At 31.4% G+C, this 19,903-nt stretch overlaps 1 long non-coding RNA gene across 2 annotated transcripts; it reads left to right on the plus strand.

Annotated features, from left to right (window-relative positions):
• Positions 1–4,487: 4,487 nt before the first annotated feature.
• On the plus strand, positions 4,488–17,356 carry LOC127729542 (uncharacterized). Of its 2 annotated transcripts, none has more exons than XR_007994687.1 (3): positions 4,488–4,718; positions 16,386–16,558; positions 16,992–17,356. It is a non-coding gene; the product is annotated as an uncharacterized LOC127729542 (long non-coding RNA). The 2 variants fall into 2 exon arrangements; XR_007994688.1 differs by lacking the exon at positions 4,488–4,718 and adding an exon at positions 15,504–15,610.
• The last annotated feature ends 2,547 nt before the right edge of the window (positions 17,357–19,903 follow it).

Raw genomic sequence — 19,903 nt, forward strand, 5'->3', positions numbered from 1 at the left:
CACTTCCTGTCTGATAGATGATTTCCTTTCACTGAATAATTTAAAAATTTGATGACTATGTTGACTGCATCTATCCCAATGAACTTGAAATATAGTATTAATATTCAAGGATTTAGGGGGTAGGGGCAATATTGATCATTGGCCCGTTCATGATATTAACAAAAATAACACTAAAAAAGGTTTCTCGAAAACACTATCAAGACTTTGAACCGGCTATCAGATTATCAGTGGCTATACGTGTACCTTGTTAACAAGTATTGACCAAAAGTACTTATATTATTCATATGTAGAATACAGGGTCGTCACTTCCGTACCAACGTATAAACAAGAACACAAGATAAGTGACGAGCCTATCTTGTGCCCTAATTTCTAACCAAGTTTTATTTGAATGATTTTGATTGTTAAACCACTGAGAATCTGTATTTGTTTTACATTTATTCCAACCGACTGTAACTCATGTAATAACGAAAACTACAATACTTGTGGTTATTTAATATACTATTCTCAATGATCTTTGTTCGAAATTACGACCTTCACTTGTGTAAAATACACTAGGTCCATGGTACAACAAGGATACACAGACTTTAGCTTGAAAGTGCAAAATAGATAAATATGCGGAACCTTATGAAATCTTGTTATTTCAGTTGCCTCGTTATTTCTATATGTATCTACGATTAAAGAGAATAAACTAAAGATTAATTTAGATAACGTGTGTTTTATCTGATGATATAAACCAATCAACTGATTAATTGTTGTTTATACGTATTGTCCAGTGGCAGATATATCAAAATATTAAAAACGAGTATAAGAAAAGTTATTCACGTGAGAAGTCATTTTGAAGTTTTCATAAAGGTTTAATGAAAAGAAAATGAAAATAAAATATAACGTTTCCACTAAGTTGATCAGACTTGGTGAGATTATGCATTGTAAAAGAGCCTGGCCTGAATATATATTTAAAATTGAGAATGGAAATGGGGATGTGTCAAAGAGACAACAACCCGACCATAGAACAGACAACAGCAGAAGGTCACCAACAGGTCTTCAATGCAGCGAGAAATTCCCGCACCCGGAGGCGTCCTTCAGCTGGCCCCTAAACAAATATATATACTAGTTGAGTGATAATGAACGCCATACTAAACTCCAAATTGTACACAAGAAACTAAAATTAAAAATAATACAAGACTAACAAAGGCTAGAGGCTCCTGACTTGGGACAGGCGCAAAAATGCGGCGGGGTTAAACATGTTTATGAGATCTCAACCCTCCCCCTATACCTCTAGCCAATGTAAAAAAGTAAACGCATAACAATACGCACATTAAAATTCAGTTCAAGAGAAGTCCGAGTCTGATGTCAGAAGATGTAACCAAAGAAAATAAACAAAATGACAATAATACATAAATAACAACAGACTACTAGCAGTTAACTGACATGCCAGCTCCAGACTTCAATTAAACTGATTACAATGTTTCTAATGCCCTTTTCTTTTATTTTTTCTTTTACTCTGAGCATGAAAGTGTTGGTATGTGGTGGGATGGTTCCCATGTATTTTGAGAACTACTTATCCTCGCCATATGATAATTATCATGTTTATGATTCCAGATATTTATCGAGTAACAAGTTAGAAAGTCTACTAGAAGGGCAGTTAACATTGAATACAAATTTTCAATAATTTTAAGTGTAATTGATAATTTAATGTTGTTCATTAATAAAATATTGCTGTTCAAAGCAATATCAGTTGAAATGTAAGAAAAATCTATGTATTTTTTAATTACACGGAGAATGACATTTGAAATTTTTGGTAATTTCATCATCAGTGTCCTAATTCAGATTTTCATTCATGGTTATTGACTTTCTTATAGAACTTTAAAGGGTAAAATGTTAGTAAGTTTACCAGAAGGTCTATTATCGAAAACAGAATTATAATTATACTGTGTGTAGTAAGTATTGTTTAAGTAGGATAGCACTTCCTCTTGCTTAATAAAATGCCTTGCTTAATGTTTAATTTAAAGTTTTGTCTATTTTTATTTGATTATTTATATCTCTTTTTGCAAAAAATCTGTAGAGACAACATGGTACTTTGTCGTTGTTTCTTATAATTCCATATTGTTGCCTTGTCTTATATATTTCTTTCCCTCAAGATTTTAAATTGTTTCGCAATAATGTGAAAAAGCAGACATGGACATGCACAAGACATAGGGCTTAACCTTAAATTGAATTTAATATTTAAGGTATATTAGCAGAAACCCATTGATATGCTGCCTCATGATTGAGTTTAAAGAATGGGAATCAAATCAAACACAACTGGATTATTTCGGAACATGTACTTTTTTAAATACCAACAGAGATATTCACGGCAGACTGCATAATTCAAGGTAAGCAGTTCAAACATATTTCTAAATAAATGAAGAAATTCACTCAAGAATTTATATATATATACAATCAATCCATTCGCAATTTGACCTCTGTAGCAACTATATGAAATAAAAATAAATAGCTTAGGCATGTTTCTTTTAATTTTTTTCTGATTTGTTGTGAAAGTCCCTGTACATTTAACATTTTTGACACATTCCCCGTGTCTATTTTCTATTCTATTATATATATATTTATTAGTAAAAAAACTGACAAAGCCATAACAAAAAAAAAGAGAACACATTACATACAAAACTAAAGACTGCACAACACAAGCCAACCATACACTGGGGGTGATCCCTGGTGCCCCGGATGGGTCGGCAGATCGTATAAGAAAAGAGTTACATATGGCATAGGATAGACAGAATAGCTCCCGGTCTCAATCTTTCTCATTTCATTTCAATTTCACTTCCTGTCTGATAGATGATTTCCTTTCACTGAATAATTTAAAAATTTGATGACTATGTTGACTGCATCTATCCCAATGAACTTGAAATATAGGATTAATTATTCAAAGATTTGGGGGGTAGGGGCAATATTGATCATTGGCCCGTTCATGATATAAACAAAAATAACGCTAAAAAAGGTTTCTCGAAAACACTATCAAGACTTTGAACCGGCTATCAGATTATCAGTGGCTATACGTGTACCCTGTAAACAAGTTTTGACCAAAAGCACTTATATTATTCATATGTAGAATACAGGGTCGTCACTTCCGTACCAACATATAAACAAGAACACAAGATAAGTGACGAGCCTATCTTGTGCCCTAATTTCTAGCCAAATTTTATTTCAATGATTTTGATTGTTAAACCACTGAGAATCTGTATTTGTTTTACATTTATTCCAACCGACTGTAACTCATGTAATAACGACAACTACAATAATTGTGGTTATTTGGTATACTATTGTCAATGATCTTTGTTCGAAATTACGACCTTCACTTGTGTAAAAAACACTAGGTCCATGGTTCAACAAGGATACACAGACTTTAGCTTGAAAGTTCAAAATAGATAAATATGCGGAACCTTATGAAATCTTGTTATTTCAGTTGCTTCGTTAATTTCTATATGTATCTAAGAATAAAGAGAATAAACTAAAGATTAATTAGATAACGTGTGTTTTATCTGATGATATAAACAAATCAACTGATTAATTGTTGTTTATACGTATTTTCCAGTGGTATATATATCAAAATATTAGAAACGAGTATAAGAAAAGTTATTCACTTGAGAAGTCATTTTGAGGTTTTCATAAAGGTTTAATAAAAAGAAAATGAAATAAAATATAACGTTTCTACTAAGTTGATCAGACTTGGTGAGATTATGCATTGTAAAAAAGCCTGGCCTGAATATATATTTACAATGTTTCTAATGCCCTTTTCTTTTATTTTTTCTTTTACTCTGAGCATGAAAGTGTTGGTATGTGGTGGGATGGTTCCCATGTATTTTGAGAACTACTTATCCTCGCCATATGATAATTATCATGTTTATGATTCCAGATTTTATCGGGTAACAAGTTAGAAAGTCTACTAGAAGGTCAGTTAACATTGAATACACATTTTCAATAATTTTAAGTGTAATTGATAATTTAATGTTGTTCATTAATAAAATATTGCTGTTCAAAGCAATATCAGTTGAAATGTAAGAAAAATCTATGTATTTTTTAATTACACGGAGAATGACATTTGAAATTTTTGGTAATTTCATCATCAGTGTCCTAATTCAGATTTTCATTCATGGTTATTGACTTTCTTATAGAACTTTAAAGGGTAAAATGTTAGTAAGTTTACCAGAAGGTCTATTATCGAAAACAGAATTATAATAATACTGTGTGTAGTAAGTATTGTTTAAGTAGGATAGCACTTCCTCTTGCTTAATAAAATGCCTTGCTAAATGTTTAATTTAAAGTTCTGTCTATTTTTATTTGATTATTCATAATTTAAAGTTCTGTCTATTTTTATTTGATTATTTATATCTCCTTTTGCAAAAAATCTGTAGAGACAACATGGTACTTTGTCGTTGTTTCTTATAATTCCATATTGTTGCCGTATCTTATATATTTCTCCCCATAAGATTTTAAATTGTTTCGCAATAATGTGAAAAAGCAGACATGGACATGCACAAGACATAGGGCTTAACCTTATATTGGATTTAATATTTAAGGTATATTAGCAGAAACCCATTGATATGCTGCCTTATGATTGAGTTTAAAGAATGGGAATCAAATCAAACACAACTGGATTATTTCGGGACATGTACTTTTTTAAATACCAGCAGAGATATTCACGGCAGACTGCATAATTCCAGGTAAGCAGTTCAAAAATATTTCTAAATAAATGAAGAAATTCACTCAAGTATTTATGTATATATACAATCTATCCATTCACAATTTGACCTCTGTAGCAACTATATGAAATAAAAATAAATAGCCTAGGCATGTTTCTTTTTTCTTTTTTCTGATTTGTTGTGAAAGTCCCTGTACATTTAACGTTCTTGACAAACCCCGTGTCTATTTTCTATTCTATTATATATATATAAGTCGAGAAAAACTAACAAAGCCATGACAAAAAAAAGAAAACACACTACATTCAAAACTAAAGACTGTACAACACAAGCCAACCAAACACTGGGGGTGATCCCAGGTGCCCCGGATGGGTCGGCAGATCGTATTAGTAAGGAGGTACATATGGCATAGGATAGACAGAATAGCTCCCGGTCTGGATCCTTCTCATCTTATTTTAATTTCACTTCCTGTCTGATAGATGATTTCCTTTCACTGAATAATTTAAAACATTTGATGACTATGTTGACTGCATCTATCCCAATGAACTTGAAATATAGGATACAACAGTAACAGTTAAGTCTATCCCATATCTTGACTTACATCTACAAATCGTCAATGAGGATCAGATGAGAACTAAACTCTACGGCCAAAGAGATGTTTTCAATTTTCTAATTGTGGTCTTCCCATTTCTATGTAGCAACATCCCAACAGCGCCTACATACGGAGTAAAGTCTTTCGACTTATGAGTTTGAATGTCCCTTTGGTATCTATCGCCTATCTTTTGTCAACACAAATACAACTCATACACTGTAGTTAAATGTCAACATCAATCGATACAAATAAGTTAACATATAAAGTCACGAACAACAAACTCGAAACGATGGAGATTGTAAATATGATAACCACTGACATAGAATGTGTCGTTAGGTTAAAAGGGGTATTAGCTGTCAAATTCATGTTCACCGATTTGACTCAAATTCTCATATTTGATTTATTACATACTAAAACGTATATCCAAATTATAAAAAGTCGAATTAAACAACTTACGATGCATGGACTCGATAATATGTATCAGCATTTCGTGTGTATTTAAGTCTATACGCCATCTACTTAACCATCGAGGGGACCTCCGAAGACTGTCGACGGTCATATAACCCGATATAAACCTGAATATAGATATAAATAGATAGCGAACACGAGCAAATGGGTTTTTCTAGGTCTGTTTGATTTCGTATAATAGGTTAAAAAATATGTTCATCATCGTTTTTAACTGTATAAGAATGAGTTTTCGTAGATCGAATCATTCAACCAAATGGTTTAATTTTGTTTCACTTTCAATGGTGACATTCTTTTAATAATTGAACACGCGTAGTTATGCGTAACCCATATCCACTAAGGAGTTAAATTGAAGGTCACATGAATACGAATTCGTTGAGGTCGAATTATTCACTTGCAAGTGAATAATTCATCAGCGATATTTATTAGCTAAATTTGACAAAATTAAACCAAACTGGCTGCTAAAAGCAAATCATTATTTCACTATTTCACTCTAATTAATGATTGAACAAAAAAGATAATATTTTATTTTTTTATATCTCGTAGCTAATGCCCTTTAATATCCATCTATTTTAACATTTTTTAAAGTAATTTCGTAATTATGACTATTATCATTATTGTAAAAACTACTGCCTTGCCTGCGTATAAATACTTACAATTCTGTAAGGGATGTTAAACCAGGGCCCGTATGCATAAAACATCTTAACTTTAGTGTTCCTTAAACTTAGATGTCACTAAGAATTTCCTTAGTTAAGTATAATTCTTAAGTCGTATGCATAAACTTACTTAAGTCTTCACTTAACTAAGGAGTACTTAAATCGGAACCTTTCTTTAATTACCGTATGATATGTATTAGCTTATCGCATGTACTCATCCGTGTAAAAGTTTGTTATGATTATTTACATTGATTGATCAATGCATACTTAATTAGTAGCTGGGGTTAAATTTATGTTGGTATGTAAAACAATTCAATAATACGTAACACAACATTTGATAAATCGGCGCATAAGAGAAAATGTTGACGTGTTGATGGATGGGCATGGAAAGAAAAACATATTTGTAATCCAAAACTTCCCCCTACTTACTAGTAATCTTTAATTCATCTTTCATGGGTGTTGGTGGATGGAGGTGCCTGTTTATTTTCTGGAGACAATAATATATTTTTAACTGTAACAAAACATGATAAAGGTTTCAATGGCGTAGTACCAGTGTAGCATTGTAAGCATGTGCTTACGAATAATTTAATAAAACATATTTTTTTTTAATAAGAATTTTATTATATTTGTCCAGCTTCTGGTTGGCTGCAGCCCCCTTCCAGACCCCCTGCTTATAATTTCTGTTGGGGTTTTAAAAAATCTATTTCGAATTGAAATAAACTATTTTATCACTTCCATTTTACAACAATAAAAAAGGGGTAGGATAAATTTTCCACGAATCCATATAAAAACAGGGCCATTTTTCAAAAATCCTGCAAGCTTTACTAAAACACACATTATTAGATTCATATGTTTATGGTAAGGTATTATCAACATCTTAGCGTACTAACAATATTTTCGTTTACAGCAATATATCACTTAATATAATAAGGAAATATGAAAACTAATTTAATACGGTTTAGGTATCATAAATACGTAATATAAACTTTGAATTCCATGGGGTATGTCTTAAAACTTTCCGATTTTGTCCCAGTAAGTGAAACAACTTGCCTTACATCTTTAGAATAAAACAAAATAATTGAAAATATTCAACCGATGGACCGCCCCTCCCCACACACACACACACACACACACAGAAAACAGGATGTTGCATGCCTGAAGATCTTCATCTCTTCCTTCCTTCATACTGTTTTTTTTACTGATGGTTACAATTGGTACCACGCGGTGTATTTTAATAATTTAACGTTCAAAGTTGTTTGTGTAAATATGCACGTATAGAGTAAACAAAAGAAAAATAATAGCACGAATTCCATGCGTGTAAAAAGTGAATATTCTGCAAAAAACGCATACTTTCGACTGATTTTTAACTATTTTCGAAAATTTAAGGTAGCTCTATAGGTACCTTAGACTTAAGTATAATCTTAGGCGTTTTCTTAGTATAAGGAGTTTTATGCATACCACTTAAGTTTTGTGGGCGTGACTTAAAACAACTAAGATTTGACTAAGGAAATACTTAGTTTAAGATTTTTTATGCATACCACTTACGTGAAAAGGGCGGAGTTTCCTTAACTTAAGTGTTTACTAAGGAAAATCTTAACTTAAGTAGCTTTATGCATACGGGCCCAGATCGCACATTTGGTCCTGCTGTTGTTAGGTCATTGTTATTAAGACGTCTGAAAGTATGAATAAATCTTTTATATCCAAAACTAGAGCCAAGATACCAAGGGAGTGATCAATGATCATAGGACTTAATTCAATAAAAGTAAGATATTCAATATTCTGATATATATATAACCTACATCTCTGTTACTATCCGCAGGTCAAAACATTCTTTTGCATCTACACGAGAAATTTCGTTGAATTGAACATCTCTAAAAGAAAAAGTTATTAATGATAAATGAAGCTTGAGTACAAATTATTCATAATTTAATGAATAGTAAAATCATTTGAGTTGGACCGGTATAAGGATAGACCGACGATTGCATGGACTTCATTTAAATGTATGACAATATTAGTATTTAGATGCAAAGTATTGGCAGATCGGTAAATTTTGGGATATTGTTTAATCGTGAATGAAGTATATAAAAAGCTTATAGATAGAAATCATCGTCATTGATGAAGATCATGGATAATATAGTTACATGATAATAGTAATAAGTGCCCGTTGGAATATTGGTAGGACGATAATTTAACGCGTTTGGTGTATAACAAATAATATCCTTTCACACTTCCATTTCAAAAAAGTTCGACACACACACAAACACACGCTCAAAACGTATTTCAACGTTTGGTGTTTCGTCATATGACTGTGATATTTCCTGCGGCGATGAATTAAGAATGTGATAGAAAGTAACAGAAACATGTGTTATAACATGTCAACTCCCAGGTCTAGCTCCTTCTGAATGTCATATGATTCCCTCATATTTTTTTAAACTTTGATTTGTATCTTCTGAATTGATTGGTTTTTTTTTCTGAGATTTGAGCAGCGATACATAGAAGTAATTGTTTATGAATATAGCGTCCGAAGAGCAGTTCAAGATTCACCTTCATCACTAATGCAAAAACCTGGGATTATAACATGTGTAATGTACAGTACTTACAAAATTGTTGTAGATGAAGGAATATGTGCCGGTAGTTTCATTAAACTCCTTTCACTACAATCAACTTGTACCATTACATTTATAAAATGAAACACATCCATTGACTAAATCCCCTTTTAATAAGCTTGTAAACAATATAACTGTAACTGAGAGCAACATTTTATTAGATGCTTTCGCTTTTCTTCGTTTTCCTTGATATATCTGTAATATAAAAAAAAAGTAATGTCCTATAATATTTTATTGCTAGACAGTCATTTATATTTTGATAAACAATCATGAATTTTCAAAATAAAAAGACAGAAATGGAGAGAAAGTACCATTTCAAAGCTTTACCTTTCTAAATAACACTCTTTCAGATATATTTCCCATTCTTTTATGGTGTCAAATATCACACATGCGAAAAGAAGCTTTGGCACCTGAAGTAAGATTGGCTGTTGCTATATTAATAAAGGCAATAGTAGTATACCGCTGTTCAAAAGTCATAAATCGATTAAGAGAAAACAAATCCGGGTTACAAACTAAACCGACAGAAAAGATATGCCTTTCTTACGTTTTTCACATACTTCGTGTTATATTTGATAACCTTATTTTTTTCAAAAAATGCAATACTTTCTCTGTCATTTCTTTCCACAGTGTATGCCGATTCGGACTTTTCTTACTACTATCTTTTCAGATGCATATTCATAATTAATAAATCAATTAAGATATGTTGTGCATTTTTGCCTGAAAGTTTGATAGGTTTTCAGGTCTTACACAAGCGACAAACAATTCTAACGAAGCAAAGTGAACGATCGGGTTTTACAATGAGATTGGCGTAGCCCAGGTCTAAAAAAGCTGCGCATAAGATAACTTAATTTCATTAAAGTAACCAGGCTTATAAATTAATACACCGCACACTCGTTTTTCCATATAAGGCTTATCAGTGGCGCTCCCACCAAAATAGCATGAAGGACAAAGTTAGTTAGAAAGAGGAAAAGTTCATCATTCGATCAAATCATAATTCAACATGTTAATCAAGACGTTTGGTTTAGTATAGTTAACTGTATTGCATGTAATAGCTAAAGAAATTATTTATCAAATTCGAAGCTTAATATTTTCAGCCATTTAAAATAAAACGAAGCAGTACAAAGCAGCGAAGATCGTACTATCATTAGAAGATTTCATGTCGTTTAGTTTCCGTCTACTACCGAGCATTGAGCCTGGTTCCTCGCTAAAACATGGAAAGGTACAAAGAAAAAAAGTTTTCAATTTTTTTTTCATCATTAATCATTTTCAATAATGCAAAAAAGAATCGTATATCTTCCTCCGATGGTTTTAGTTATTGATGAAAAGTGTTGCTTAAAACAATCTTTATGTACTTTTATATTTTGAATCAATATCAGTTTTTAGGAATAAAAAATAAGGGATAACTGAACAAGTGTTCTAATTTTTCAAAATAAACTTCAGTTACCAAATACATTTTGTATAATATATAATTAAGGAGATGTGATTTGATTGCCTATGAGACAACTATCCACCATAGTTCAAATGAAGTGGATGTTATAGCAATTATAGGCCAAAGTTCTGCCTTCAACAATGAGAAAAACCCATACCGTATAGTCGGCTATAAAAGGCCCCGACATGAAAAATGTGAAACATCTCAAACGGACTAATTTATTACAAAACAATTTACGAAAACTTTTTCTTACAGAAGAAAGCTTTATATGAGTTGCAGCAAATATATTTGCAACCAGATTTTTCACAATGTTTATTTTTCAACCAAATATGGAATAAAACTCATTTGCAATTTTACCGCTGACTTAAAGAGTAAGTTGTCGAATAAATTTAATGTTTGTTAACTGCAACACAACGCAGTGACCAAGATGTTTATACAAAGATAAGTAATTTTAAAGAGACAACCCAGTCAACAGACTAACAGTGGGCCAACGTTGGCAAATTGTCAGTCCGTTGGTCGACCGTTGGTGTTTACAACATTGGCCCAACGTTGGCAAATTGTCGGTCCGTTGGTCACACGTTGATGTTGGCTGCACAACATTGGCCTAACGTTGGCAAATTGTCATCGGGCCAACGTTGGCATTATGTTAGTAGCAACATAGGGCCGATATGAAATTTTCTTTATGCAAATTCAGTATGAAATATTTTACGCTTTATTTCTCTTGGGAGGCGGATAATTTCGATTACTGCATGCTTTATGAAAGTGTTCATCAACTGAAATTGCATTTAAAACTTTTTGTTGGGCCAATGCTGGGCCAACGTTGATCCTATATTATACTCTATATATAAGCCAGGTAAAATTAATACTGGAATATCATCACTATAATAACAAAAATGTGTATCGTAAACATAGATTGACTGGTTAAAAGTTTAAATTTATTGCAATCATTGCGTAAACCCCTGAGGGTTTACGCAGTATATATTGGACGATGTCCGTAGTCTTTCGGAACACCGGATGTTATTCGGAATACATCTGTTCTTTCTACGACCACCTTTCATATACATGCGCAATAGCTTATTAATTGACCTGTTGAATAAGCATTAGCATCTTAAAGTTGCTATAGAGATATGTTACATATGATGCGAAATTTATTATGATGCAAGCTACTTTAATAAGCATTTGAATACTTCCTTGCACGTAATTACAAGCTGCTAATATTTACCTACATATATGCGTACTTATTTTAATTAGAGCTGAACGTTGAAACCAGCTGTGTGTAGATATGAGATAAGATTTCATGTAAACAATGCGATTTATATTAGGAACGAGAATCGTTAAAACTAAAATCTATAAAAGAAGTATTACTAGCATTTCATTTAAGATTTTGAGTCTAGGGAAGATGTAGGCTAATTCATTTTTTTTTATACTGAAATTAAAAAGAAGTCTTTCTTGCACTTTATTAAAATTTTACGTCTAGAATAGACCAAGGACGTATATAATCTATTATACGTCCTTGAATGGATGTAAAAAACGAGGATTAATTTTTCGAAAAAAATATCGTTTATTAAAAATAACGTTTAAATTAATTATGAAAGTACACTGCAAATTGAAATACAGTTATTTTCTTTGTTTAAATATTGCAACATTATTTCCTTTTTAAAAAACAAGGAGGTCATATAACCTTGATTAAAATAACAAATCAGATTGTTATAGGTATATCTGGATCCTTTTTCGTTATTAGAATGTGAATAAATTGATATTGAATATGAAAGAAAAAACTAAAACTGAAATGAGTCTGAAATCTAAATCTAAAATACATTTAAAAAAAAATACATTTGACCATGCAGATGAAAGAAATAATACTTCAAGCAGTGAAATAACGAATTAAATGTGCCGCTTTAATAACGATCGATAACCTTAAAATTAATCATGCATGCAATTTCAGCAGACTTAACAGGGTCAGCGATAAGATATCAAATGTCTATTTATAGACACCGAGTGATGACAGATGCAGGCAGAAATAAGAAAAAATAATTTCTATTTATAGTTATCTGGGCCAGGGAACAAATTATCTAACCTGTAGTAATTAAGGCTCTAATAATGGCTACATTGAAAGTCCATGCAGGTGGAGTGAGATGTAGACTTTACGAATGAGACAATAGCCTATTCAAATGATTTTTTAGTAATCTAATTTGAAAAAAATAGAAAGACAATATAAATACTAAAAAAAAAATCATAGAAAGATCTTGCGAGGTTAATGATTTTTTTTCTTATTATAATTACGTTTTTAAATGGGTTTTTTAGTCGTTAAATACTTTAGGATACCTTATATATGTCATGCTCTCGTATTAAACTGGTGCAATTGAAAGAAAAAATCGTCACAAGTGAAATGCAGATCGGCGCAAATGCAAAACGCCGGTTTAAGATAAATTAACTAAGAGATTTACCCCTTACTAAATAAATAAAATCTGCTATTTGTTCTGCCTTTCTTAATACATTTGTCCTGCCTTTCTTAATACAATAATCTGAAATCCATTTTTAATTCATCAAATGTTCGCGCGGTAAAAATCTTTCTCCTGTCTTACCTAAAAAATTTCTTATACCCAGTTATATTTCATCAAATGGTTGCTCGCAACAATAAAAATCTTTTTCTCCCCACCGTACCCAGAGGAGGGACGACATTGAAGGTGTCTCCCACTTACTGTATTTTTAAATCCATAAATAATTTATCAAAAGGTAGCTCGCCAAAAAAAATTCTCTTCCTTTTGTTTTTCCTTAAATAATTTTTCTTAAACCTTTTAATCTATCAAATAGTCGCTTATAGCAGTAACAAGCATTTTTATTTTTTATGATTTCAAGCTATGTACTTGCATTTGTGTTGGGATATTAAATGTTATGTTTTTCCCTCGAGGTTTTTCCTTAATAATTGATTGGGCACTTTTCGAATTATTCATTTTATTATAACTGTAAAAAGTATTTAAAATTAGATTAATAAAAATCGGATTTAAAATGATGCATTCAACGAATTGCAAACACACCAAAATTTCGGAATAGCAACTTTTAATAGGGGTGTACTTTACAATAGTGATTATTTTTTTTTTGCTTAAGTACACTATATTTTCCGTCTATCGTTTTTTTTATATTGTAAATTATTTAATTTTGAATAACAATATATAATACTTTTGTTTTAACTATATTATTGTCTTTTCTTGCACCCCTAATTAAGAATGGTTGATTCCTACGATCATTTATGTAAGTTTCACTTTATTTAAATTATATGCCAATATTGGAAACCAATGATTTTTTTCATTCAAAACTGCTTCAATATAAAAATCAGAAGATGTGGTACGAATGTCAATGACACAACTCCCTTTCAAGACACAATGTGGTACAATTAAGCAAAATTTTACAGGTTACATTTTTTCTTTCAATACAAGCCATCTCAGTGATCAGTAGGCTATACAGTGCCCCCAAATGACTAGTATAAAACTATCCAGCACGAGAGAAAAAGGATAGGTCAATATAAGAAACCTACAAGGCAACTTCAGTTCCATTTCAATATTTAGATTATTCTAATGCATTTGTCAAATGTCAGAGGGAATATCTGTTAAATGTGGTAGGAATACCAATGAGACAACTCTCCATCAAGACACAGTGTAGTCAAAGTAAGCAATTATAGGTTATAATACAGCCTTCAACACAAAGGCTTGGCTCACATTGAACTGCATCCTACTAGGGGCCCCAAGACACTGTTATAAAATAATTCAAACAGGAAAAATCAAATCTAATTTAATTTCAAACCAGAAACAAAAAGCAAATATGAACTGCACCAAAAAAAACCCACTAAACAACATGCTTCTGACTTGGGACATGTGCTTATGAATACACCTGTTTTAAAAGAATTTACATACATACCATAAGACAGTAGTGTAACTTTACCATGTAAAAGACACCCTTTAAAAGTTAATGAAAAAACGTGTTCAAATAAAAAAATGATTATGTTAGTTGTTTTGTTGTTTTCAATTTACTTTGTTTATTTATAAGTACAAGGTGTAAGCTGTTTTGTCTAGGCTGTAAATAGCTTTCTTAATGAATTGGTTTTGGTCATCAAGGTGAAGAGAATACAGTGCAATTCAAATTATATATATTTACAATTAAACTTGCAGGACTTTTTTCATGACCCACAATTTAAAATATAAGAAAACATCAAAATAAAAAGGGACATTCAAAAAATATCTTCAAATCGAGTTAAAGGTTTTAAAAAGTTTTTGTTTTAAACAAAAGAGGTTTGTCATCTAAAACTTTTAAGAGCACACAGCACACAACTTAAAATTGCCAATGCTTACTACCCTAAGCATCACAAAAACCTTGCAGAGCAGGTGTAAGAGGGTAGGAATGCCCTTTACCGTAAGGCGTCAAACGGTCATTTTTGGCTACCGTTAGCGTTAAATTGGTTAAAATTTTACCGTGATTCGTCAAAATATCCTTATCGTGATTCGTCAGAGGTCTCAAATAATTGTCGTTACCGTTATTTTGGGGAAAAAATTAACTTGATTCGTCAAAATCCGTCGATTTTTTTTATCGTCTAAAAGAAAGTGTACATTTTATCGTCATGCACCAGAAATTACCGTTAACGTCATTTGGCAAGAATTTTTACCGTTATTCGTCATGAAGGTACCCCCATTACGACTCTCGTGTAAGGATCTTAATAATGAACAATATCAAGCCATTGTTCAAATAACCATGAACATATCTCAAATTTCAATAAAAACAGCTATTAAGTTTCACGTATTGCATTTCTTTTTTTAAGCACAAATAATCATTAATTGATTAAATTTCTTCACATTTGTATTTGAACATAAGCCTAGAAACTAACTCTTATCTAAAAAAACAATTATCTAATATTTAATGCCAAACAAGCATTTGGGTTTACGATTGCATTTCTTTTTTTAAAGAAAGCAATTTGTTATTTATTATTATTCATTAAACTTTATGAAACATAATAATTTAGCAATTATATACAGAGTGATATTTGATACAGCCATCTGTTAATCAAGCACATTCTGATAAGGTTGACCATATGTTAGACAAATTTCAAAGATAGTTGCTATGGTAATTAAGTTTAAAGGAAATCTTAATGTAATGGGATGGTCACTTTTGTGTAACATGTAAGTTGTAACTTTAAAAATTCTGATATATATACGATTATGAATGACAAATACAATATGTTTTTTTTTTTAATCTGAGGGATGTTGTTCAAAATTAAAACATATAAATAATTTCAATCATTTTATAATGTTGATCTTGAAGTTAATACGTTTCAGGTGAAATATTTTCTAGATTTTGTTTAAATCATTTCAATCCTAAATAATCATGAAATATTTGCCACTGAACATTAGTATCATCACACAAATTACCAATATTTTAATATTTTATTTCTGAAATCTATAACGATTGCATTTATTACCATTACTGAAGTTAATGGAAGAAATCTATCTTTAGATGTACCTTGTTCCGTAATGTTTCAGAAATGTGGTATAATGATTTCTAAATCGCATGCAAACATAAACGATATATTTGTGAAACCTGATCATATACACATTTGCATCACAGTGTAACAGTGTTTTATATATCAAATAGAGTATTTATTTCTTAATCTTATTAAATTCATTACACATGTTACAAGAATGTTGTAATTTATATATAATTATACGGACTCGGCTGAATTTAGTTTTTTGTCCTCGTCAAAACTTTTATTAGTAAATGTTAGTCACAAAAAGCTGACGCTTGAAATATAAAAAAATAGGGGGAATGTAAAAAAAAAGACTATACCACACTTAAGGATATTTATAAAAGAAAAAGACTATAAAGATAATGGTCTGAATTACTTGAAGTAGCTTTTCTTTTTAATATACAATATTACATTTTAATATAAATTTATAGGTCAGGTATTTGAGTACTACAGAAGACAAAATAAATCAGAGTGCAAAAGGAATAATACAGAGCTAGGAATAATAGGAATTATTGACAACATCCGGTCTAGAAAATGCATCGGAATGGAGATGGGGAAAATGCATTCTACCATTTGATAGCCCAGAATGAATAACTTTAAGAAAGTAAGTTAACATGATAGCCATCCTTTATGCTACATCGGATTCGAATTTCATAGATATATATGCATAAAATGTTAATACTACCGTTAATGCTAGTGTATTTAGATTTGACTTTTTTTTCAACTAGTTTTATTTATTTACTTAGAACGTTTTTTGACAAAGTTTCCTGTATCCATTTCTACACTCAATTCTCCTGCTTAACCTAGCTAGCGAGGTGAAGTCTAACCATTATGGTAAAGCATGCACTATGCCTTTTGCCTTGGCTTGTATAGCCTAGGGAAAATATAAAAAAAGAGTATTTTTTTTCTAACTATTGTAATGTGCCAGGACACCGGAAACAATGTATTATTTGTCTTTTTGTTTATTTTTTATGAGGATTTGATACATTCTAAATAAACATACAATGAGTTCTCATTTATTCATTACTTTATTACAGAGGCAGTGAAATAACTTTCATGAAGATATGCTAAACTTGATAAAGGATTTAACATAAGAAGGAGTCAGAAATAGTGACAGAACAAAGTGTAGCAGAAAACAAAAGGAACACTCTTTTGAATAAAAACCATGTTGGAATACAGAACTAGAAAAATAGCTGTATAAAATGAATTATCAATGCCTTCATACAGAGATTGGATATTGCAACAAAAACTGTAATGATATTATACAAATGGGATAAATGAATTATCATGAATAGACTTTATAATTTTCTTTCTAGATCTGATTTAGCAACGTCTAGATACAAAAAAGATTTTTTAAAACTTTGCTGGTTGTCTAGCTAATAATAAATTATATTTAATCATACCTTTGTATTTACATTACGTAAGAAAAATAGGTAACATTGATATGTTGATTGAATTCATTCAAATATGGGTAAAATTCAGAAGTACAATTCCTGGAGAGAGATTGATTGGTTGTTGGTTACTGAAACCGTCCATTGGCAAATATTTCATGCATATTCAGGAAGATAGAGAAAAAGTGGAAAAATAAAAAATTTTCGGGTAGTATGTAAGACACAATATGGTATAGTGGATCTGTAAAACGCAATAATTGCAACATTTAAAAAAAAATACTTTCGCCATTTTGAACTGATGTAAGAACCAGGAATTATTGCAGTTGTTGCCTGGAAGGGATTTTAGTATCCTTCATATGGATAGAAAAGTTCACAGATTGGTCCAACGGAGTGCCAACGTTTGTTAACAGTTAGTATAACTACGTTGGCCCAACGTTTGTTCAACATCGGCAAGTAATATTCCATCATTGGACCAACGTTTGGCCAATGTATTGTATAAAACCTTACAACGTTGTGCCAACGTTTAGTCATCACGTTGGGCCAACATAGGGCCACTTTGCACTTATACATTGGGCCAACGTTTAAAAACAACGTTGGGCCAACGTTGTGCCAACGTACCAATGTTGTCTGGGAACGGGTTAAACCGTTTATCCAAGGCAGATGGTCCAAGGACACAGTTATCGTCCTTTGGTTTTCGTTGTCTGAATATAGTCCCTAGTGTGAACAGTGTATAACTTGCATTTTTTTTTTTGATACACTTTCCCAATTTATTTCTTGATATTTTATGCATGAAATATTAAGTAAGGGGATGAAATTACATGTTAAAAAAATTTGGGTGCTGAATCTTTATGTTAAGTAGTGATTTGGTCCAGTTAAAAAAGGTCAAAAATTAGAATGTCTGAAGCTGTCAAACTGAATTTTAGCCCCCCTTAACACAGAATTGTCAATATTTTGAGTTAGAGCTGGTAGAAGTTTCTATAATTTTGATATTATTTGTATCAATAGTAGTACACTACACTGTAAAAATCTTTTTGAGATAGAGCAGGTGTGATTTTTTTAATTTGAATTTATTGTCTAAAAGAAATGCACTACGAAATAACTGTGTTCTCGGGCCAGATTTATCAACGATGTTTCATTATATATTTATAATATTGGTTTCCATCAAAATTATTTCTTATCATGTAGAAGTACATCACTAGAATGCTCAAACAAAACGTTTATTTGTTTGGCAACATTGCTGACTATGAATAGTGTAATAGATTATATTATATATAATACATAGATATTTTTAAAGCAATCATGTTGTGATCAATAAAAATAGACATTTACTATACCAACATAAGAATATAGATTAGTTTCTTTCTGAATTTGGAACTAGTAAACAAAATGAAAATAAAACTTCTATAAATTTTATGCGTGCGAACTTTTCGGAATTTTCAGTTTTGAAGCTCTTCAATTTCGTATTTCGTTTAATTTTTGCTCTTCCAGCCAATTTGATTCGAGCGCTACTGATGATTACTTGGTAGACGAAATGTGCGTTTGTCCACATAAGACTAGTCAGTTGCGCTCGAATCAAACAGTTGAATAGCCAGAACATTTTGTAAATCTACTGTTTATAAAATGTAGTAGTATTCTAAAGAGAGTTCATTATGAAAGTACATTTACGTAATTATAGTCTTCATAGCTGTTGATGTGCTGCACATACAACTAAACATTTAAATGTAGCTGAAGATTTAGGTGATCAACATTCAAAGCACATGAAAGTTACAGCACACTTTGGAATTATCATTCAAAAATTATACCTGCCTGTAACAAACTTCAGTTATTTATTTATATATATTTATTTCACATAGGACTATATTTTATGTTAGGGCTTATTTTCACTAACACCGAACTATATATCGTCAAGCAGACTTGTCATGTGTATCACGTGATTAGGCACCTATTGAAGTTTCACAAATGAGTTTAAAATCAGTCGACACATGGCCATTGAGTAAAGCACATGCTTGTGCGGCGTATAGAGTTGGTAAAAATTTGCAGTTGGGTATCAGAATTGTCAATTCAGTACATGGATATCCCAAGGCTTATTATTACAACATTCATGGTTTTTTAGGCCCGGTTTTGGTGTGCGTAGAGCACGTAGTAAATACCGTCGACTGGTCGGTGATATATTGTGTCGGAGATACAAATGGTGTCATTGTTAATATGGTAACAACTCGATGTTTGCTGATATCAATTACAACGCCTGGAGTCGGTGAAATTATCCGTTAGAAATATACAAAAAAATCCGTTAAAATATATGTTAAAGGAATCAGCAGTCCGTGCAGTATTATGCAGTTTAAAGTCGTCATAGCTCATTGAAGTTATCATTGCAGTAACATTATATAATCTAGTGTTCTTTTCATTAATTTAGAATCAACCAAAAATGTGTGAAAATAGTTATATTCCGTTCGTTTAATATTAAAAGATATCCAAGGGGAACAACCAAAATTTATACTACAGTACGTGCACCGTTCAACCTTAGCGGGAGGCGTGCTGAGTTGATGGAGGTGTGCAGA

The sequence above is a fragment of the Mytilus californianus genome, unplaced genomic scaffold, assembly GCF_021869535.1.
Source record: "Mytilus californianus isolate M0D057914Y unplaced genomic scaffold, xbMytCali1.0.p SCAF_2, whole genome shotgun sequence".
Taxonomy (NCBI): domain Eukaryota; kingdom Metazoa; phylum Mollusca; class Bivalvia; order Mytilida; family Mytilidae; genus Mytilus; species Mytilus californianus.